Source organism: Panthera pardus, unplaced genomic scaffold, assembly GCF_024362965.1.
Source record: "Panthera pardus isolate Hobbes unplaced genomic scaffold, ASM2436296v1 HiC_scaffold_12, whole genome shotgun sequence".
NCBI classification, from domain to species: Eukaryota; Metazoa; Chordata; class Mammalia; order Carnivora; family Felidae; genus Panthera; species Panthera pardus.
In genome coordinates this window covers 27,257,069-27,275,861 of record NW_026526677.1, presented here as the reverse complement: position 1 = coordinate 27,275,861, position 18,793 = coordinate 27,257,069, and the positions used below count along the sequence as shown (strand labels likewise).

The 18,793-nt window shown below is 49.2% G+C and overlaps 1 protein-coding gene and 1 long non-coding RNA gene across 2 annotated transcripts in view; one reads left to right on the top strand and one right to left on the bottom strand.

Annotated features, from left to right (window-relative positions):
* The window catches only part of ABTB2 (ankyrin repeat and BTB domain containing 2), a 174,338-nt gene that overhangs the window by 86,845 nt on the left and 68,700 nt on the right, over window positions 1-18,793 (bottom strand). The window lies entirely within an intron of this gene.
* Window positions 10,967-13,880, top strand: LOC109279166 (uncharacterized). The gene is made up of 2 exons (XR_002086044.2): window positions 10,967-11,924; window positions 12,618-13,880. It is a non-coding gene; the product is annotated as an uncharacterized LOC109279166 (long non-coding RNA).

Sequence of the window (18,793 nt, the reverse complement as noted above, 5' to 3'; positions counted from 1 at the left end):
ACTCACCCAACACTCACTCCCATTCCCATTTCTTTGTGAAACCCAACTGATGAGTCTCAGCTGTGATGCCCACACTACAGTCAGTTTATAATCATACACCCATACTACAGCCCATTTATAATCTCCTGGGGGGGCAGGGGGACATCTAGAAGCAGGAATAAATTACACGAGGAACAAATGGAAAACGTGAATTAATAAAACACAGACAGAAAATAAACCACTAGCCCAGCTACTAGTGACCAGTGCAATGTTATTTTTTTCCCTCTGGTCCCTGGTGAATGCCCCCGAATTCTGGGAAAGGCTCCCTTTCGCCTTCTGAGTCAGGCTTGAAGGAATACTGCAGTATTTTAGCCTTGGGTTTCTAGCAGAGAAACAAACCCGGTTTTGTCATATAATTTTCTGCACCTCCACTGTAATAACACATCATTTGTGGATCTATGCTAAAGCAAACACCATATGGTGGCTGTGTAAAAAGCTGTCCGGGGTTCTGACCTTCGAGATGTAAGGGGTTTGTTTGGGAAAAGGAGGCTGAGTGGGGGGAGAATCAAGACGGTAATGAGACACGGTGTTGGTGTCGGCAACCTGTAACGGGTGACATTTGGAGGCTCAATGTTGGAAAACTAAGCTGGTGTCAGGTTCCAAACACTCGAGGCAAAATCGCCAGTAATTCCTTTTTTTTTTTCCTTCCCAAGTGAAAAATGTTTCACGAAGTCTATTTTCTCAATGTCTTACCGCAACACGCATACACACACACACACACACACACACACACATGCGTGCACTTACTCCAGTGGGGAGGGTACTAGGAGCCACGGGCTATCCAAAAGGAAAATTACATCTCGAAGCATCTGGCTGGCGAATCCTCTGTTTTGTGGGATGCCGTAGCTGTGCAGCTGCAAGAATGAGACAGAATTTGCCCTGTCTGCAGCCCCAGGTTTCTGGGGTTGCTCTGAATCTCTACCACGGCACAGCTCACTCAGATACAAGACCACTCAAAGTAGTCAAGTGCCTTCTCAGTAGCGTAGCTGCTTAAATACCAACTCATTTAAGAAATTTTAAAATTCTAAATACTCTGGGTGCTTGGGTGTCTCAATTGGTTAAGCGTCCGACTCAGGTTTCGGTTCAAGCCATGATCTCACTTTCATGAGTCTGAGCCCCATGTTGGGCTCCGTGCTGACAGCATAGAGCCTGCTTGGGATTCTCTCTCTCCTCTCTCTCTCTTTGCCCCTCCCTGACTCACTTGCACACATGTACGAGCTCTCTCTCTCTCTCTCTCTCAAAACGGATAAATCAACCTTAACAGAATAAAATTCTAAATACACAAGAAAGCTGTTATTCCTCAGGCATGAAATGAGCCCCAAGAGTTAGCGTGGAGAGCAGCTGGTCCTGGAAGACGGTTTTTTTATGAAGAAGGGTCTTAAATTAAGGCTGACCTCTGAATCCTGACTTGAATAAGCGGAGTTCATTTGGAACACGTGTGGAGGACAACTGCTCCAGAGTGGACGGACACCCTTGGGTCTTTCCATGGGAGGGAGAAACTCAAAGGAAAATGAACCCGAGAGCGCTGGGTGCCTTCAGAAGACCTGGTTCTTAGGCATCAGAGAAGAGAAATGACCAGAGCAGTTAGAACGGATACTTCGTAAAAAGCAACTCAGAGCAACTAAGTGTCCAGGAGCCCTCTGGGACTCCAAGAGATGACGAAGAGTTTGGGACTAGAAGAGCCCACAACCAGAACTTTCTATAATGATGAAAATGTTCTGTATCTGTGCACTAATCACATTTTGGCTGTGGGCGCTTGATGTGTGCGGCTCATGTGCCTGAGGAAATAAAATCTGAATTTTATTTCACATTAATTAAAATGTAAACTTAATTAGTCACAGGAGGCAAGCAGCTACCATACCAGACAACACAATAAAATCAAACTTCCCAATCACTGTTTATGAAAAGGCCCCCAAACCGTCTCCAGCAAAGCTCTCTGACAGTCACTAGTGTTCTTTTCAGAGAAGGAAAAGCTCAGCCACGCTCACATCTTTTAACACCAGGACAGCCAGCCACAAAACCCAGGCGGCCAACTCAGCAACAGCCACCTCCTAGCCAAATTGGGCCCTGAGGCATGACCCCAGAGGGGACATTCTCTACCCGAGGGTTACCGATCACCTGAAGCCACCAAATCCCCCCAAAGCACATCAGACCAATCATGGGCCACGCTGCCTCACTTTCCCCAGCCAGCCCAGACTCCCTCTGAGGGGGAGGACCTGAACAGAGGCGGCGCCCTCAGCTACCTTTCAAGGCCTGCAGGCTGACTGCTCTAATGACACCCAAAACTCCACTGTCACAGAGCTCCCCTCAAAGCCTCAACATGTTTTGTCCTATAAAAATCTCAAGGTTAAAGATGAAGTCCCGTGGCATCCCTGTGGATTGCCATGTTGGCTTGTAAGTCTCCATCCTCTTTTCAGCAGATATCGATTACATACCCCTCAGGCCTTCCCTACAGCTCATTGAATAAGGAATAACACAAATTTCTTTCCCACTTTATCATTTTTTTTTCCATTTAATCCTCATAGTGAGGGAGAGGCAGAGGGAGGAACCATCATACCTGTTTCATAGATAAGAAACATACACCTGTCAAGGGTTTACAGAGGTAGGGTTTATAGAGGTGGAGTTAATGACCCAGCAGAAGACTGAGGTCAACCTTCTGTTGCTGTGGCAAGTTACTTAGCCCCTCCGTGCTTCAGTATCGTGTGTAAAATGGTAGTAACAATAGCCTTGTTAGGCTTGTTGTGAGCTAGAGTTTGCACATTGCTTAGAACTGAGCCCAGCGCAGAGAAAGCTCTACAGCAATGTCTGTTCTTATTAAGAAGGCTGTGATGTGTATGTGTGGGGGGACGTGACTTTACGTTTATATGCCTCGTTGTGTAAACATGTGCATCACTGCTGTGCACGTTATCCCATGCGTGAACAGTTTAACATAGGCTCAGCCAAGTCCAAGCCCTCAGTGTGCCTGCTATTGTCTTCTGTTATTGGCGTCAGGCTGGTTAGCATTTGGGTCTAACAGCCTCACGGGTCTCTCTATCCCAGCCGTCCTCTCTAGTGAGGTCCCCTGTGTCTGGCACCACCTTGGAGCCTAAACGAGAACGGGAGGGTCAGATTGTACAGCCGTGGTTTGAATTCGGTGTGGTGATTTCACGGCAGGAACCAGGTGGGTGAGATAAGAGAGGATGTGCAGCTGGCAACGCCTAAATTCCTAGAAGTAGTTTGGGAAATGGGCAAAAACTACCACAGAAACTTCCAAAAGATGAACGGATTTCTGTTTGGGGGGAGGGCAGGATGTCAAATCCTCCCCAGCTCTGCTCCAGTCCTTCCCAGAAAGAAGCAAATACATTTCTTTCATCTGGGCAGGTGCAAATTCAGCCTTCTGACATTTAGGCATCCGTGGGGTATCTCTGTCTCCTTCCATCCCTTTCAGCAGGTGGGCTCTGGCCTTGAGCCTTACAAAATGCTGATTGGTTATATTCCTAAACATTCGAGTGTCACCAATCAATGCCGTTTCAGAACTGGTGGGGTCGGTCACAGGGTCATGTGCACTGCTGTCCTCAAAAGTTCAGCACCCCTAGGAAACCGTTAGTCAACGAATCCCCAGAGAGCTTTCCCAAAATGAACAACAACAACAACAGCAAAGATCTCTGCTAAATGTAAGGCTTTGGAGAGATTGCTTTTGATGGTACTCCTGCCCAGGTGCAGAGTGGACGGAATCACAATCACCATCCGGCACTTCGAGGCGTCCCTGTGGAATCCCCGAGGCCCTGGGAGCTGATGAGGACCGTGGTCAAGTGGAACAGGGAGAAACAAGCCGAAGGCCAAATGAGGCTTTTCCGAATCCAATAACCCATCTGATCCCAGCCGAGAAAGTACCTGCACTGGCAGGGCGGTGTGCCGCCTCCTGAATAATACATCCGCACTGATCACAGCACAATTCAACGAGGGGCCTCCCAAGAGGACACGGAGACACACACCGCAGTTCCGGGGCCGTCGTGAGGAGGCAGGAGAATCCCCAGACCAAGTGCCTCCCCCAGAACGCTGTCCAGAAACCCTCCTATGCCTGTCTAGGGCCACCTCTGCACTGGTAACAGGGGACTAACAGTTTTTCCAAATGGACCCTTGGCCCCGCACGTCCTCCCTGGAAGAATTCCATGGCAGCTACTTATTTCTCGGGTTTTCCTAACCACTCTAACCCCACATTTTACAGACATTAAAACTGACACCCACGCAGACCAAGGCCTGTCCGAGGCCACACAAAAGGTGAAGGCAGAGCTGAGGGGACACTGAGGCTCTCAATTTCGACTCTAGCTTTCCTTCTTTCCTACTCCGCAAGCCACATTTGTCCCAAATGCCTTTTCCTATCCTGTGTGGACTCAGAGCATCCTTACGTTGTTTTTGTTTTATTTTTTTTTAATGTTTATTTATTTTTGAGAGAGAGAAAAAGAGAGAGAGACAGAGCACGGGTGGGAGAAGGGCAGAGAGAGAGAGAGGGAGACACAATCTGAGGCAGGCAGGCTTCAGACTGCGATCTGTCCATGCAGAGCCCGACATGGGGCTCGAACCCCCCAGCCATGAGATCATGACCTGGGCGGGAGCCGGACACTCAGCTGACTGAGCCACCCAGGCGCCCCTCGGAGCACCCTTACATTTCAGTGATACTTCATACATCTTCCGTCTCAATCTCTCTCACACAGGTTCAATAACCCGAAAGATCTTCTGGAGGAAAGCTAGAAGTTAATGTGAAGACGGGAAACGCTGCCAGAACATACAGTGCAATAGCTGTGGATATGAAAAACCCAGACTGACCCCAGAGATGAAGATGCAGGTACCTCTTTGCTTTACAAAATGATTTCCGTAGGATTCCAGTAAGCAGCCTGTTTTTCTCATGCATTTGAAAGAAGATTTAACTTACAAAAAATCCTCCCCCCCGCCAACCTGTTTGGGTTTATACCAATTGCATTGTGGGAAAAATGTACTTTTTTTTTTTTTTTTGCTGCCGGATTTTTATTTCCAAGAAACCAAGGTGGTGATAAGGGGGCTTTGAAGGACAATGGTTATTGAGAATGATTAGATTCCCATTTTACAGATTAACAGAGAGGTCAGAATAAAATTATAAACCCTGCAAGAAAGGAGGCCTCAGGAAACCTGAGGCTGATGGAGCCGTAATGAGTTAATCCACTTAGACCTCATGCATAATGGGCAGTAGGATAAATTTATAATTATCAGCATTTTCACTCTTTTAAAATGCTATCACACATTCTCCTCTGGCTTCCCCCACCCGAGACAGAGCCATTTTCACAGACTGGTGAATAAGCTGCATTCTTCTGGCTTTTAACAAACACCACACAGTGCTGTCTGTACCACCCCCCAAATTAAGTCAGGCTTCTTATAACACAGCTGCAGCTACTGGCTGCCTGCCTTCCTGGAGGCCAGCGCAACTTCCGACTTGGCAGGGCGGGCTCTGGTTTTCACGGACCCTTCCAGCCCCGAATACCACCACACCCCTGGGACGGTGAGCCCGGCACCCAACGAGAAGACGAGAAGACGACACAGACTCCCATCTGCATCGGAAAAGGCATGAGGACATCCTTGTGACCTCACTTTCGTGGAGAAGTAAATGGTCCAGAAACGCGGCAGGCTCTGTGCTGGGCACACAGTAGGTTCACAGTACGCGGCGGCACCGGTCAGGGCCAAGCGCAGCATCTGTAGCTTCTGAGTAGCGTGGAAACACTTGCGGCAAGTCCTTTTCTGTCAGTGCTCTCGCCACGTGTTTTTGGCGGCTGTTACTCCTTGAGCAGCGCAAGGGGCTTGTCCTCCCTCGAGCACTGAGCCGAGGGCTCCCTGCAGAGGAGGGACCCGAGGCTCAGAAATAAGGGAAGCTGCCCAACGTCACACTGCTGTGTCACAGCCAAGACCTAGACCCCGGTCAGCCTGACTTTATTCTCGCTCTGTTCAGAACCTTCGAGGGGCCCAGACCCGGTGGAAGAGACAAGACAAAGGTAGGGTTGGAGATACGGTGCTTGCAACAAACAAAGCAAACAGGAGGCCCAGGGAGGCGGTGGGCATCTTCCGATTATACCTCCGGCAACTATAAAATCTATCCCCGGCACACCCCCACAACCCCTCTCCGGTGATTTTTCTTCCTCCATTAGCCTTGATAAATTACAAGGCCCCACGGCAGGGACTGTTTCTTCCTCTCAGCTTTGTTTGGAGCATTGTCCTAGCAAGGCTCAAATAAAGGGCCATTATTAATGGTGACAATAATGCGATACTGTTTTCTCAAGGGCCTCCGCAAGGGCTTGCCAGACCAACGCCATGCTCCTTCCTGCCGGCTTTCACGGGTGGTTTTCACCTGTGAACCCGCCGCAGCCGGGGCGGGGGCTGCTACCCAGCACTGCCCTCCACCTGGTGTTGCCTACACTCCATCTCTTTAGCTTCTCAAGGGCCCTGAGTATTGGACAGGGGAAACAGGGCCCAATACGGCACCTCAGAGGGCCTGCAGAGGACGAACAAGGCAGCCACGGGGACAAAACGGCCAAGGAGATAATGCGCCCCAGCTTTGTTTTGAACGGAGCTCACTTGCAGCCCAGGGCTGGGGGAGAAACAGCTCTGGGCACTGGTTCAGCATCAGGAGTGCTTCGAGGGCGGCTCTGGTTTTCATTAGGCACTCTGGGCCTGTGGAAGCTGTGACAGGCTACGGGTTCATCTCTTGAGAAACGCGGCTTGTGATGAACGAGGGGACTCAGAAGGAAGCCAGAGTGTGCTTGGGCTCATGTGCAGGGGGCCATGTGCGCAAGTGTCTGCACGGGAGCCAGGCGCATCCTTCACTTTCCCGAGCTTTGGGCTCTGGCTAGAAATTCCTTAATAAAGGCTCAGTGGGGGGAGTAAAAGTCTTCTTTGGCAACAAAAGCAATCATCAGGATGGAGCAGGGTGGATGTGGAGGGGAGGTGGGGTTTCAACCCTAAGTTCTTTTGCAGGTTCGCAGCTTTTAATTAGCACATCTCTGGGGACAGAGTCCTCACCTCTACCCCCACGCTTATAAACGGCAGGTCTGCTCTTGCTTTACTTTTACTGTCACCCGTGATGGGCCCGGGTAACCAAAGGAGCTCTTTCTCGAGCCTCTCATACAGATGGCTGACCAGTTCTGAGAGAGGCTACAACAGCAGGCAGATGCAGAATGCACCTGTATGGGTCTGGCGTACTCCCGTCATGCACCAGGAGATAATGAGCTCTGTTCTGGACAGAGCTCTCAGCCAGACCCAATGGGGAAACAAAGACCAGGAGCCCAGACCTGCCCCCAGGAGCTCTTTCCTCCAAGTCCAAAGTGCAAGAGCATGGTCAGAAACTAGAGGCATGTGGGACACACACAATACCACCACCCTGCTCCACCCCTGCCCTCCTGCTGACAACTGCTGGGGACGTTGTGATCTGGGGACTTGGAAGGGAGAATATGAAAGCCCCTGCTAACAAGGGGGTCGTGGGGGTGCTGTGCTCCCAGGTAGCTCTCCTTTCCTCACTGACATCTTTATGGAATCTGCCTTTTGACCGGCTTTGCTCTACAAGATCAATGGTCTGACAGAGAAAGTTTCCACCATCTTCTCTGAGGGAAGCACCTAGGCCTTACCAGTCTTCTCCAGCAGGACCAAAAGGGAGTATCAGCCCCATCAGAAAGGTCTCCAAGCCCTCCTGATCTTTTAGCAGCAGCTTGGAGAGGAGCACTGGATGGGGAGCACAATAGGCACGGAGCCACAGGCTAGGATTCTAACCTGGACTCTCCCACGGTACATTTTTTTTTTTTTTTTAGCTGTCTCAGTCTTGATTTCTTCCTCTGTGAAACAAGACCTTCCATTTATGCCACCTCCATGATTAAATGGTAGCACGTCAGGAGCACACATGGACCAGGGCTCTTTCCCCAGCACTGTGGACAGGAAGAGGCAAGATCCGAGGTCTGGATACATCTCTGCATTATGCTGGTGAAGCTAGTGGACTGGTGCCCTTGGAAATCATACTCAATAACCCTAATCTATGGGATTTTGCCCAGCTACTCTAGGGGAGATCTTTCAAACTCGTTCAGAAAATCATCTTGTTTGACATTTCACTGCCAACGGTTAGTTGGGTGGGTCACTTTTTCTGCCTCTTTTGGTTTTCCACCTGATGCTGATCAAAGAAACCAAACAGAGCCTCAAAGCGAACAGCCAGCTACCACGCTCTCCCTGAATAGGACCCGTGGTGGATGTCATGGACTGGCCCTTTGGGACACGGAACTGCTGGAAGTGTGTCCCAGGACTCTTGCCCTGGTTCCTTCATCCCTAGAATAAGGTGCTTGGCTTTGCTTTCCTGTAAATGTTCTTCTAGCCTGAGATTTCATAATCCTTCCATCTTTCAACGTCCTTCGTCACCAGAAGTGGGGGACTGTAATCCAGCGCAAAAGGTCACAAATGAGGAGATACACATTGCAGAGCCAGCTTCTTCCACAGATAACTCAGCACTCCACCAAAGTGAAAGCACTTACTTTCTTATGACTCAGTTGCTTTATCTAAGGACAAAGGAAAAGGTAATCAGGCCTATCCTTCTGAACGGAGACGTAGGGATAAAGGAAGGAACAGAAGCCGATGCAACCAGTTTCAGAGGCAGGTCTTTTACAGTCCTTAAAACCTGAGCAGTATAAATGGCCCACACATTCACTTTCCGCTCTCCTCTCTAGCAGAAAGAGGAGGGGTCTGGGGAAAGGCTGCACCAGCATTTCTACAGTCTACAAAGTCTCCAAGGTCTCCAAGCAGACCTAGCAGCAAAAGGAAAATGCCCTTTTTTGAGCAAGGAGGAGAGAGCACTGATCAGGAGGTGCTGAGGCCTGGGATGGAGTCCCACCTCTACCATGAATTCATCATACAACTCTGAAGGACGTCACATCCCTGCCTGAGCCCATTTCCTCATCTGGGAGCTTGACCTAGCCTACTGGAGTGTTCCCTTCTAGCTGACACCATGTGCTCCTCCTATCAAGCAGGAAAACAGTAGTGTGTCTTGTTATTTCTGAGCAAAGGCCCTAATTGTTCTCTACAGCATGAACTCCTCTATCTAAAAACCACAACCTCTGCGTCCCTCCCTCCCCCTGCCACCCCCTTCCTCCGAGATCCGCAAGACTGTTACAGAATATTCATTTATTTTTCTTCAGTGCTTGGGCTGAAGACTCTGATGACTAAGCCATTGAATTTTAATATGCTACTGTGCTCCCCAGAGGATTCCTTCATTTCCCAGCTCCCACCTCCCCTGCCCCCTGCGCCCTCTGTGGACATGTGGTAGTCGTTAGGAACAGTTTGATGAAGTTGAGGTTTGCAGAGTAGAGAGACGGGGGAGGGCTGGTGGTGAGGCATGATAAACGGACACAACAGGCCAGAGAGCCACTCAAAAAATAAACATAAAGCTCCTTTTGAGTGAGCCCACTAAAAACAGACTCCAAAAAACCTTCCCCCCCTCCCTGTGTGTGTGTGTGTGTGTGTGTATGTGTATGGGGGGGGGTAGGAGAAGGGAGTTCTCCCCATGTAAATGAACACTGCTCAGAGAAAGAAACAATTCTCTTTACTGGCAGCAAGCAGAAGAGCACATCGGGGCGCCGCCAGCCATATGTCACGAATGCTGAGTCCTCCAAAGCCGAGGCTGGCCATCCAACTCTCGGGCCCTCAGGACCACCAGCCAATGCTGGCAGAATTCCACGAAGGAACCTGGGTCACCACGTCCCTGGCCAAGAACACCCCATTGGAGCTCAGTCTTGCTGACAGTCCCAGAGGACTGCCTTCAATTCCCTTTCCTGGATCCCAATCCCAGCCTCTTGCCCATCCCAGTGGCCTTACTCTGTCTCCCACAGTCTACATTTCCATCCATGCAGTTAAAAAACCTGAGCTCTGAGCTCTGAACACAAACTGGGTAGCACTCACACCAAAAGAACCACTGTGAATGTGCAGAGGCACAGGAACGATTTTGTGGTTGTAAGAAAAGCAACATTTTTTTTTTTTTTTTTAGAGATGCGTATTAGAGCAGAAGGGATAAAATGATGCACGGGATGGGATGACGCTTTCAAATACTAAAACAACCACAAGGTCAAACACAGGTGAATGGGGCAAAATCACAGTAACTGCTGAGTCTGGGGAATGGGTATGTCGGAGTTCTTCACACAACTCTTTCCACTTGTCTGTATGTTCGAAAATATTCATAATAAAGAACAAAACAATCTTAAGGTGCCAGACTTCCATTAGTAACAATTTCACTTGCAACCCAAGTTTCTTCACAAGTCTGTGAGCTGGGAGCGTTATAGGAATCGCCTCAGTGCAGAGAAGCACAGCATCTCACAAGCTGTTGGTGCTGATTTCACTTGTTTGTTACCCAGGAGCTTGGGCAACCGGATGCTACCTAAGAAGGAAGTATCGGTGTTCTTATGCTTTCCAGGAGGCCACTGGAGACTCCGCTGGTTAAATCACCTTCCCTGCTGGGGTTTTTATTTGGGGTATCTCCCCAAGGATCTCTTAGGCACACTCTTCAGAGGCGCTGTAAGATGGCTAAGAAAATTGAGTTTACTTCTCTCCCATGACCTCACAATTGTAAATGATACACGGCTGTCTGTAAAACATACCCCCCAACCCCATTTTTTAAAAAAAGTTACTGACTGAATTTTCCTCTTGCACACGTGAGAGCTCAAGCAAACAAGTTCACACGACCACAGCAGAGAGATACTCTGCGCTGCTTCTGGAACGAGAAACAAGAGGCGGAGGCGCCATCACGCCCCCTGCCCAGGAGGACGTCACGCACCAGCTGCGGAACGCCGTTCCCCGGACAACCCACCTCGGCAGCCCGGAACCGGAAGGCCTGGGCTGGAGTCCTGCTCCGCCACCGGCCCAAACCTCGGGCGGCTCCCTGAAGCCTCCCGCACCTCGTCCGCCTCATGTGCAGAGCAGGGTTACCACCAAGCGCCTTGAAGGGCACCAGAAGGCTGCCCCAGGGCGGGCGAGCTGCCCCGATGGTTTCCTAGGGCCGCTGTAACAAGATGCCACAGACGGGGCGGCTTCAAAGAACAGAAGTGTATTATCTTACACTTCCGGAGACTGCAGGCCCGAGATCAAGGTGTGAGCAGGGCCGCCCTTTCTCCGGGTAGAATCCTCTCTTCCTTCCCTCCAGTAGTGGCTGCCAATCCTTGGTACTCCTTGGCCTAGAGACGCGGCCCTCCAATCTCGGCCTCCGCTGTCACATGGTGCTCCGTGTTCAAACTTCCTTCTTCTGAGAGGGATGCTGCTCCTGTTGGACTAGAGGCCCACCCTACTCTATTAGGACCTTGGCCCACTTGACTAATTACATCAGCAGCCACCCTGTTTCCCAATAACGTCACATCCTGGGGTACCGGGGGCTAGAATTTCAACACATCTTTTGGAGGACACAGCTCAGCCGTGACACACTCTTGCAGGCTTATCGGAGTGGTGGCTGCCCTCTGTGCCTCCTGTCAATCTGTGGCTGAGGGGAGGAAACTGCCCACCAGGCCTGTTCGGTGGTTAATATACTGGAGAAGTGCCCACGGTGACAGGAACAGCTTCTTCTCTTGCGGTTTTTCCTAAAAGGGGGATTGGTTTTATGAAAAATGCTGTGGTTTTCATCAGGAAGTGCCCCTAGCTAGAGCCCGCGGGACGGAGCATTGCTCCAGCGGCAGTTAAACTGAGAGAAATTCTTGGCTTTGTCAGGAAGGGCAGATTTGCTGTGGGCCACAGAGGATGTGCTTGTATGGTTTTGTACAATACTCCTTGGGCCACCTATTTGCAACAGCACCTAAGTCTGGATGATAGAAGAAACGAAGAAAAAAGAAGCAGGGGACTGAGTCCCTATCCTTCCATGTTCTTCCCTAGAGGTTGGTTAAGTTTTTACGGTCAAAGTTTCAGATAGTAAATATTTTATGCTTTGGCGGCCATCTGGTCTCTGTCACAACTACCCAACTTTGTCATTATGTCCTGAAAGCAGCCATAGGCAATACATAAACAAATGGGCGTGGCTGTGTTCTAATGAAACTTTACAGACACTGAAATCTGAACTCCATAGAAATTGTATGCACCATTAAACATTATTTGCCTTTTATGGCTTTTCAACTGTTTCGGACGTAAAAAACATTCTTAGGGGGCAGGATGCATCCCATGGCCTCAGCTTGCCGACCCCTGACCTTCACGCTGCCAGGTATCAGAAGTTGCGTGTTCTCCCGCAGCACACTACTGCTGTCCTACGACCTGGTTCTTCAATACAACTTTACACTTCATAGCATGTTTTCAGAGGATCATGTGACCTGATCCTCTTATCCACCTTACTGGTGGCACGCTAGACATTATCCCCATCTTACAGATGAGAAAACAGAGACTCCATTAAGTCCAATGCTCGGTTAGCGAGTGGTAAAGCCAGACTGAAATGTACGTCTTCTGACTCCTTGTCTGGCACCCCAGCTAATACTCCACATCACCCAAATGGACTCCAAGCCAGCTACCCGCCACAGATGTACCTATGCGTCCACAACTCCCTGACTCAGCATTTGTCATCTTCCTGCTCACTTTTTAAGGAATTCTGCCACAACTGGGGTGTTGGTGCAGAGCGGAGGACTCTCCTCTAGAATCCCAGCTTCCTGACCAAGAAGACCAGGTGTAACGCTGACCTCAGAGAAAGATGGACGTTGAGCAGTTCTCACTGCACCTGCTGTACCCACGCACAGTAAGGAACAGAGTCTGGGGCCCAACCAATTAGCTCCTGATGCATCTAATCGGCTACACCTTTGAAGACAGTGTTCTTTCTTCATCTATGTCAGGAGTTGACAACAAGATGCTTATGGCGTCAGGCATGCAAGATGAATGAATGAAGTTTGGGGGGGGGGGGTGGAGGCCTACAGCAAATTGGAGAACATCTGCTGCATCTAAAGGGGGCAGATGCTACTCAGCTTTAGCCAACTGTTGCCAGATCAGGAAATCCCTGAATTTTAAATGATAGCATAAGAATTTTTTTGAAAGAAGTAACAGGTCCAAAGATACCCACAGGTCACTGTGTGAAGCCTTGGCCCTGAAGCCTGTCTCTAAACTTTAGGCAGGTGATTCCACCTTGTAGTATACAGAGTTGACTCTCTTTCCTGAAAACACTCATTATGGCAGCCAGAGGTGTGGGTGGGTGGGTTTTTGGAGAGGAGACAAAGAAACAAGCAGCCACATGACCCTGAATAGAGCAGTACAAGGGGGAAAAAAAAAGGCTTGGTGTTTGGAAGTAGATGAACACTGTATTATTCAACACAGGTTCAGCCTGGGGCAGAAATAGAAAATAAGTCCTTGCCATGTCCCTATTCAGACTAAATTGAACTTGATGGTATCCTGTCACAAGACACCTTTGATGGAAATGAAGATGATAATCACTGATGCCATCCAGCATGGTGATTGATAATGTTCTCTCTTCCAAATCTCAACAGTGTCCTTGAATCCCAGCAAGGTGCCTGGCTTGGGCCCAACATTCAGACTCTGGATCCAGAGAAAGGAGCCCTAGGCTCAGTGGGTACCCCTGCTCCCAGTTTACACCCCGTAAATACTTATAACTTGCCTTTTGCACCATGACCCATTATATGCTCCTTGATGGAGAACCATGTTGTGCTCGTCCTTGAAACCCTGGCATCCTCTGTGCCAAAGCTCAGCAGAGGATTCGACCGGCTAATGCAATACTGTGTGTGGTACCCAGCAGGCCTCAATGTTTGCTGAGCCAGCACGGGGAAATCAGCACTTATGGAACATCCATGCACCAGGTGCTTTATCCCACTTGATGTTTGTAATAAAGCCAGGAGGCACTGTTATTATTCCCCTTGTACAGATAAAACAAAACTTTTAAAAACCAACTCTAGCAGTTTAAGCAACTTCCTTATGATAAAAAATATGATGAGAAGTCAAGCTAGGATTTGAACGCAGGTCTGACCCCAAACTCCACGCTTTCACTGGGATGTGAGAAACGCTTGCAGTACGGCCCCGAGGACACTCCTCCAAGGGCCACTGAGCTCGTGCGGCAAGCATGTCCTTGGAGGAAGGGAGCTACCAAGAGGAGCAGTGGGGAAGGCAAAGAAATGATGGCAGTTGACTGGTTCAGTTCCTTCTTGGGTCTGCCGTGGACTGAACAGGGGCCAGGGGCTGCTTCAAGGAGCTACCTGTCACCTGGGGAGCTTGAGTGGAACATGACACAGAGTTAGTTCCCATATTACATGCCTTCTAAATCTTCCTACCTCCAAAGATGCATTCTGAATTCATGCTCTGGAGTCAGGAAGACCCAGTGGCCTCATGACTTCCCGTTGACTTTAGATGACTGTTCCCTCATCTGTAACCGAAGGTGTTTGGCTTTTTTTTTTTTTTTTTGAATTTTTTATTTTACAGAGAGAGAGAGTGAGAGAGAGTGTGAGTGGGGGAAAGGGGCCGAGGGGAGAGAGAGAGAGAGAGAGAGAGAGAGAGAGAGAGAGAGAGAATCTTAAGCAGGCTCCACACTCAGTGTAGATCCTGACCCTATGACCCTGGGATCACGACCTGAGCCAAAATCAAGAGTCAGATGCTCAACCAACTGAGCCACCCAGGCGTCCCTGGAACTGAAGGTGGTAGGGCACCCGCACCTCCTTGGGTTGCTGGGAGGATGAAATAAAATAGTGACTGTAAAGTGCTTAGCACAGTACTTGGCATACAATCAGAATTCAATACAATGTTGGCAGTGGTTTGTTTGTTTGTTGGAACCTTTAATTTTGAAATACTTATAGATTCATAGGAAGCAGCAAAAACTGTACAGAAAGGTCCTGTGTATCCTTCACCCAATTCCTGTAGATGGTTACATCTTATATAACTATATAGTATGACAGCAAAACTAGGAAATGGACATTGGAATAATGCGTAGGTATAGTTCTATGCCATTTTATCACATGTGCCTGTGGTTTATTTTTATTTTTATTTTTTTAATGTTTATTTATTTTTTAATTTTTTTTAATGTTTATTTATTTTTTAATTTTTTTTAATGTTTATTAATTTTTTGAGAGAGAGATTGACAGAGTGTGAGCAGGGAAGGGCAGAGACAGAGAGAGGAAGACACAGAATCTGAAGCAGGCTCCGGGCTCTGAGCTGTCAGCACAGAGCCCGACGTGGGGCTCAAACCCACAAACTGTGAGATCATGACCTGAGCTGAAGTCAGACGCTCAACCAACTGAGCCACCCAGGCGCCCCTAATGTTTGTTTATTTTTGAGAGAGACAGAGAGAGGGAGACAGAGTGCAAGCGAGGGAAGGACAGAGAGAGAGAAAGACACAGAACCTAAAGCAGGTTCCCGGCTCCGAGCTGTCAACACAGAGCCCAACACGGGGCTCGAACACACAGATGGTGAGATCAGGACCTAAGCCAAAGTTGGATGCTTACCTGACTGAGCCACCGAGGTGCCCCTGTGGTGTATTTTTAGGATTAAAACCATTTTATAATTTATAAGTATCATGAGAGGCAGTACAGAGCCGTGGTAAAGTGTGCAGCTTCTAATTCCAGGCTGTCTGGGTTCTACAGCCCATTACCAGCTGTGGGAGCTTCAGCAAGGTACTTAACTGCTCTGTGCCCTAGTCCCCTTATCTGTAAAAGGGGGACAACAATAATAGAACTTCTCTGGCAGGACTATTAGGATTGAATAATTTAATACGTGTAAAGTGCTTAAATAGTCCTAGGTATGCACTCAAGAAAACACTGCATGAATTTTAGCTATTATTATGTTCACAGTTTTTATTCTTCCTGGGAGTCAGGAAGAGAGAGGAGAGAATAATTTCAGGCTGACTCTATCTGTCATGGAGCTCAGACCTCTCTTCTCCTTTGGTCAGGATGCTTTACAGAAGTGAGCCAAGGAAATACCAGGCATCCACTTTTGTTGCTGTTTTGTTTTGGAATAAACTCTTGTTGCACTCTGGAGGAAACTCAGACAGTCTAGGCTTGAGCCTGCTTTTGGAAGGCTCGGGGCCTCTGTTGTGGAACCTTGCTGTTTTGGAAGAACAGGGGCAGAGCTAGCTGGCTGGCTCTGCTGGCCTCACTCCCTCACATAGGCCAGCACTTGACCCCAGATAACAGTATCCCAGAACGCTCATGCTTTCTCTGGAAGACTCCTCCATCCATCTGAATGGTGGCCTCCTGGATGGACTTCCCGGCGGAGCAAAATTAGCAAACCTCAGAGGAGGTGGATGAAAAAGGAACCCATCGTCACGATGGGCCCATGGGAGAAGAACCAATGAAGTCTGGCTTCTGAGTTCCTAAGACCGTACATCCCCTTATGCAGCAGCGTCGGAGCAACGATGTAGCTAAGAGGAAGAAAATCAGACACCGGCAGCTAGCTGCATGGAGGGCATCACCCCCCAAAACAGGCTGTTGCTATGGGAGAAGGGATAACAATCATTGTGCTAACAGGTACCATGTATTAAGCACTTACTTTGTCTTAGACAAACTCAATTGTCAGACCAACTTTAAGATGTGGTAACACCACCCCATCCTACAGCAAAAGAATAGAAGGTGGGAGAGGTCGTCACAGCTAATAAGCCACAGAGCCAGGATTGGAACCCAGGCTCAGGCACTCCCACATTGGGGCTCTTAGCTGCCGGGCTGTAGTCCCTGCCCCACGAGCACAGTCCCTGTAGGCTGGGCTCTCATTTTGTTCTTTATTAATGTCATGACACATGTGGTTGGCTCAGTTCTGGTTGCAGCCCTTCTAGTATGGTCTTATGCATCCCTGCATTAGGTAGTGGATTGGAATGGCTTCTTTATATCAACAAAACCTAGCACATGTCAGCTGGAGAACATTAAAAATAAAAGACAGGTTTTTGTTTGTTTTATTTTCTGGCTTTTTTTTTTTTTTTTGGTCAAGCAGGTCTCACTGTGTTTCATTTGGAAGGTAAAAGGTCAGACCAGTGGAGTTGCAGAACCCCACTGAAATGGGATCCTACTAGATACATGGGTCAGGCCGCATTGGCTCGCCCTGGCACGATACTGGGCAAACGCACCTTGAAAATCCCGGGTGCGTTACGGCCCTGGAAACATCTCCTGCTTTCCCACTTCCAGCCTGCTATCGTCCTCAGTCAGAGGCTGCGAGTCATTCCAGACAATGTGGGGGGATGACGTCAGCAGGGAGAACTGGACCAGCGGCCTTGACCGTCTGACTCCTGCCTGGGGCCCCAGTCCTGGGGCTGCTGAGCCTCACAGAGGGGACGGACTCCGGGCGGTGATGAGTCACCTGAGCAACATGCGGGCCAGGCAGGCTCGAGATCCCTCATTCCACTGCCTGAGCCTTGAGCGTCAGCGAACTAAACAAACCGTGGGGGCCGAATACGCCACACGCTGATGCCCTCACCTCAAAACCCAACCGGAAAATCAGATTCCATCATTTGGAATCTATTTAGCTTGGATCCATGACAGCGTTCCTTACTCAAGACCTGAGTCGGAACACGGCTGGAACCCACAGGCTAAGGCTCCGCTAAGGAGCGTCAGACTTGCAGGCGTGGTCCGCCTTGCCCTCTTGGAGTCAGGGCTGTAACCTATGGCAAATGGAAAGCTGGTGGACACCCGCCCGACCCCCCCCCCCCCAAAAAAAAAAAAAAAAAGTTCCATCCTGCCTGCTGTGGAAACAGCACACACTTGACTTTCTCCAGAGCCGTTTAGTTAAGGGGAAACCGTGGGGACCATGGCTTGCCACAAGCTTCCCCTGAATATCGGCCGTTTTCCTTCGGTTCTGCCCTAAGAAGGGGCTAAAACAGCAACATGATCTTTGACTTCCGGTCTAGAAATAGCTGTGGAAGACACAGGCACCAACTGCAGCTCCGAAGTCCAGAAGTCACCCCCACATCTGTGGGTGCTAGCTCTGTGCCTCCTTTTCATATCATTTCTCATCGGCTGTCACTAAGCTGGTATGGCCAGTTTTCCCTGGGCTGACGGGTCTAGTTAAGGATGGTTGTTAATTATGCGCAGCATATGCTAAGGAATAATAATACGTGCCGCCACCCTTTCGTGTCAAGAACACCAAAACCTGCAACCCCGGAATTCCCTGTTGGGGGAGCCACATGCGCTACTCCTATCGGGTCAGCTGTGGTCTTCTTCACAGGCGAGCGAAGCAACGGCCGGAGAAGGTGACGCACTGTCCCGCCAGAGGTATCACAGGGGGACACCGCTGGCCGGGGGAGAGAGGAGACGCTCTAGTCCTCAAAGGAGGGTCGCTATCAAATACTTGAGCAGAGACGTTTCGTATTTAATCCAGCTGCGTGTTGAGCTTACAGAAAACACAAGTGGCATTTGGGCCGTGCCAATGCGGGAGGGCTGTGGAGTAACAACTCAGGGGTAGAGGCCTCAGCCTCAGAGGGGGGACTTCTGGATCACAGCGAAAGCTCTCGCATGGGAAGAATGACATGTCCACATAGGAGGGAAAAACATTCGACGTCAAAGCCACGTCAAAAATCCTGACTTGGTGTGACTGACAATTCCCCAGACCACACTGCTGAAGGGTCCTGACCAATTTAGAAGTTTTAAAAAGCATTTAAAATAGACCTTCCTGCTCCCCAAAACTTAATCAGTTATTCTTGGCTGCAAATAAAACCAACGCTGGTACTTACTTACAGCTATATTTCATATTCCAGTTACTATTCTTAAGGGAAAATATTAATACATAAAATCCTTCTTGGCTATATATTCCATGTGGAAAGAATATAGGGCAACAGGATTCCTACACACAC